Genomic DNA, 5,017 nt, shown 5'->3' with positions numbered 1-5,017 from the left:
GCCCAACCTTCCTTCCGAGGAGTGGCTGGTGGGTTTGAACCGCCAGCCTTCTGGTTAGCAGTCAAGTGCTTTAGCCACTATGCTACCAGATAGGATCGTAAAAGCTAGCAAGCTGCCATCTAGATGCAATGATGGGTCTCTCCTTGTCCAGAGCCAAGAAGAACGAAGAAAACCAAAGATTTATGGAAACAATTAGTTCTCATGACTGGTACGCCATGCAATTCTCAGCCTATACAACTATAAGATCAGAAGAACTAGATGGTGCCTGGCTACCACTGTCACCCACTTGGAAGGGTATCTGTGTAGGAGATCCTTGATAGAGAGGGAGAACAATGTAGAACAAAACTCAAAATCTTTTGGAGAAAAAAAAAAGGAGGGGGGACCAGATTTGCTAGTCTGATAGAGCCTGGTGGAACCACTCAGACTGTGGCCTCTAGCTGCCCTTCAGGTCTGGAATTGAACTCACACCTGTGGTTTCCTGCTAAACAAAAGACAGGCATATGAGTTGAACATTTACCTGAGGTAGATACACCACCTGAGGTAGATAAGGGTTGCTTATGCACAAGGAGACAGCTCAGGGGATCAGAAGTCCATGGAAGGATGGACACAGGGAAGAGGTAACTATTGGGAGGAAGTGGGAGGGGAGCTGTTGCATTGTGGTAAATTGTGGTCAATGTCATGAGACAAAATGTATGTGAACTGCTGTATGGAAAGTTAATTTGATCTGTAAATTTTCACCGAAATCACAACAAACAAATAAATAAATAAATAAAGTGTGGGGGGGGGAAGAGCAGGAGGTCTTGAAACATACCTCTCTCAGTAGAAGCTATTCTTGTCCTTAATGTCACCTCAAAATTAAGACTAAGATCAAACTCCTTCTCTGAGCCTAGCAGCCTGCCTGTTCACTCAACCACAGGCTTTAACCTGGGCTCCTAGCCCACTCAAGGTGAGTCAGCTAACCAGGCGTTAGGAATTACCCTGCCCAAATCAATCTATCAACAGCAGAAACTCCAGCTGGGGCAACAAGGGCCATCACCTTGCTGAGGGAATAGCACTCACAGTAGTCGCTGGAAGACAGAAGATGTGTGGCAGCACCTGGCCTGCAGTTGTTCCATGGTACAAGTGGCAGGAGGAGCATGCCCTGCCTTCTCTCCAGTGACTGTGAGCATCCTATTCCTTCCTCACTCTGTGTTTCTGCAGGGTGTCCAAAGGAGCAGTCATGTCCACCCTCTATCCATCTCTGGAGGACCTGAAGTTAGACCAGGCCATTAAGGTTCAGGCCAGAACCTCACCCAGGATGCCAGTTCTTCCTGTCTAGTAGGCAGCCATCTACTAGCCTCCAGTTTTATATCACAACCTGGCAGAATTTGGAAGCTATATGGGTCTTACTCTCTCCAGCTAAGAAGTTCAACATATTCCAAAGGGTGACAATACAGCAGCAGCCTTCCACCCATTCCCAGGCCTAGTTGTGGCACTAGTGTCTGGGAACACCCTGGGCATACTGTGTGGGCAGATCAAATGGGAGGTACGTGAGATCCACCTGTTCAAGGACCAGTGGGACAAGACTGGGCTGGGGTTGAGGGCCATCCACAAGGGCCTGTTTGTTGGACCTGGTCCAGGCTAACACCACCATATCCCTCATGGGGCTGCTCTTTGGGAACCAGATCCTGTAAATTGATAGGCATGACTGTGTTGGCTGGAGCACAGACAAAGCCAGCCAGGCAGTGAAGAAGGTGTCAACTGAGATGATCGTAATGATCATTTGGGACAGGCCCTTCTTACAAACTGTCACCATGTACAAGGACAGCACAGGCCATGTGGGCTTTGTCATCAAGAAGGGGAAGTGTGTCTTTGTGGTCAAGGGGAGCTCCACTGCCCACAACAATCTCCTCACCTACCACTATGTCCGCGAAGTGAATGGGCAGAACATTATTGGGATAAAGGACAAAGAGACCACAGAAATCCTGGCCATGGCTGGGAATGTCATCACCCTGACCATCATCTCCCACTATGATCTACCAACATGTGGTCAAAAAGTTGTCTTCGACCCTGCTCCTCCACACCGTGGACCACTCTAAACCAGATGGCTGAGGTAACAGAGGGGCAGTTCTTGTCTGCTGCTCCTTCTGCCATCCTCCTGCAGGGAAAAGCAATGTGGTGGGATGACACATTGCAGCTGGCTCCCTGCCTACAGTGGAGGTAATGGGGAAGAGGATTCTCCAGGCAGAGTGGACTGGGACTGCATGGATTTGTTACTTACACACATAGGGCTCTTTGGAACCTTAGAATCTCAACTTGGCTAAACCAGGGTAGTGCTCACAGGCTACAGATTCTGCTGGGCACACTTAGGGGCAGTCAAACACTCATTAAAGTTACAGTTAGGCTGCTTTCAGGATGTGTGCCTCTCTACCAGGACAGCAGTCACATGTTTTGAAAGAACAGAAATACATTATTTGTGAGAGTATCTCCTTTTGCCTGTACTTGATCTTTGACAAAAACACTGTATACAACAGTTAAAACTGCTGACTGTCTTTGGAATAAAGATTTAAGCAAAACGCTCAAAAAATTATTTTGTATTTGTCAAAAGTGGAAATAGGTTTTGTTATCATTACAGATTGAGATAAAGGGATATAACAGATAAAAGAGTAACAAGCATCCCAAAATTAAGGAAAATATTATATGCATTTGTTAAGAGAATCATGTAACTACTATAAATATAGACTAGTATATATTTTGAAAATTGTTCCAAAACAGAGCTTTCTGAAATAGCTTTAAGCACTTTTCTGTCAGCTTCTCTAAGTGATTACAAGTGGTACAGTTGATTATGATGCTCAGTGGAGATTGTTTTGGAAAATGGAAATTGATATGGTGAAATGGAATAAAATATATTGCACTCACTTTCTATTTCAAAGTCATTATCCGAGCTGAGTAGTAGAGGCTTTAAAATAGGTGGAAAGGAGAAGCCTTGTCAGTGATAAATAAGTCCAATTCCTTTAAATTTATTATACTTCTGAAATCAGCTGCCAGGAAGAGCAATGCCCACTTCCCCCACATAGTTCATATAACTATTATTTTTTTATATATATATCTAATGCTCTTTTAACCAGTATTATAAGCTATTTTTAAAATTTTCTACCAGACAAAAGAAATAATTAACTGTTAAAATCAGATTCAATAATTAAGCATAAGATGAAAAATGTTATGTTTTGATGCTCCCCAGAGATAACTCTCGATAAGACTTAAGCAATGGTGTTATTATAATACAACCATTATATAAGATTCTTGGAGAAATTCCAATGGTTATTGACTTGGAAGAAAGAGTCTGTATTCTTCATTAGTGTCTGCAGCAGTCGTACCCAATTTTGTTATAAGTCTATGCTTTTATAAGCTATATAGAGTGCAATGGATTTAAGGGAAAATGATACTGTAGACAGAAATGGTTTTGCTCAAGTTAGTAATTACAATGTTAGACCTGAAATAATTGATCAACCCACATATCTCTTCCCCACTAGACACACACATACTCCATACAACACACATGCACAGACAAAATTTCTTTCACAAAAAAATCAGAAAACAAATGTGTTTTTACATTTTAACCAACCTCTGTCAATCATTTTATCTTTTCTCTAATAGCAATACAATATTATGCCCCATATTAAAAAGAAAGTCAATAATGCAGTAACAAACCTCCAATACTTGAGACAGTAGTTTATTTGTGCTGAGCTGATTTGATATTTGTCTTCAATAATTCTGCTTCTTGTATGGGGGTTCAGTTGAGATGAATTTCTCCACAAAGTAAAAAATATGAAATTGATAACAAAGATGACAAATGTCATTTATGAACAACAGAAAAATGCTCTTTCTCAAACATCATTATTTCCCAACAAGCACAAAGTAAATGAACTTTTTTTCCCTTTTAAAATTATCAGCTAATGTTTTTCAGAGTAGAACTGTGGATTTTCAATTATTTTGAGGTTTTAGAGGTAGATCCTTTCTACCTCTGGGTGTCCTCAAACCTGCAATCTTTCAGTTAGTAGCTCATACATTATTTTAATTTTAACATAATTTTAATTTTAATTATTTAGGTCTATAAACCCACCAGCCACTCCTTGGAAGGAAGGTTGGACAATCTACTTCCATAGTGATACTGCCTCAGCAACTCAAGGAGGGGTCGCTATGAGTCAGGGCCAATTTGACAGCACATAACAACTGCAACAGCACCTATAAGAGGCAACAGTTCCACAGAAGAATTCATGTCTTATTTTTCTGTCCAACAAGTCAAATAGACTTGAAACTCCTCAGAAGATCCACCACTAGTGAATTATCAATTTGACTCATCCGGAAGCTATATGAAACATTTATTTAGCAAGGATAAGGAACTCAGGATAGTCAAAACAATCTTGAAAAAGAAGAAAGTTGTAGAATTCACACAACTAATACACTAATTTTCAAAACATACTACAAAGCTACCATAGTGGATGCTGTGTGGTATCAGCACAAGTGTAGAGACATATATCAATAGAATAGTTTCATAAATAAACCCATATATTTACTTTATGTTGGTTACCAGGGATGGAAGGGGAGAGGACAGAAAACTGCTAAATAGGTAAGAGATAAGTATTGATTTGGGTGAAAGGAAAGGCAATATAACAAAAGTGAGTGTTTTGGTTACCAAGTGCCACTCTGATAGGAATATACCACAAATGGGATGACTTTAACAAACAGAGCCTTATTCTCTTAGTTTTGGAGTCTACAAGTCCAAGTTCAAAGTGCCAGGCTCTAGAGGCTGGTCGAAAGCTCCTCAACTCTGGGCTTCAGCTCTGCCTCTTACTCCCAGCCCACTGAAGCTGGAGGTTTTCTCCACTTAGGCAGCTGCTGGCTCCTGAGGTTGACAAACCCCAGGTTGACAAGTAAAATGTGCAATCCTGTTATTACTAAACCATAAGGCAGGCCACTGATTCAAGTCCCTTTAACAGTCTCAAGATCAGCAGGGCATGGCTGCTGAATGAAAACT

General features: G+C 41.4%; 1 pseudogene; it reads left to right on the top strand.

Annotated features, from left to right (window-relative positions):
• The first annotated feature begins 1,006 nt into the window (after window positions 1-1,006).
• LOC103211189 lies at window positions 1,007-2,091 on the top strand (annotated as a pseudogene).
• Window positions 2,092-5,017: the final 2,926 nt, after the last annotated feature.

The sequence above is a fragment of the Orycteropus afer genome, unplaced genomic scaffold (assembly GCF_000298275.1).
Source record: "Orycteropus afer afer isolate SDZICR_OR568_19922 unplaced genomic scaffold, OryAfe1.0 scaffold00705, whole genome shotgun sequence".
NCBI lineage: Eukaryota > Metazoa > Chordata > Mammalia > Tubulidentata > Orycteropodidae > Orycteropus > Orycteropus afer.
This window is presented reverse-complemented; position numbering and strand designations above follow the sequence as displayed.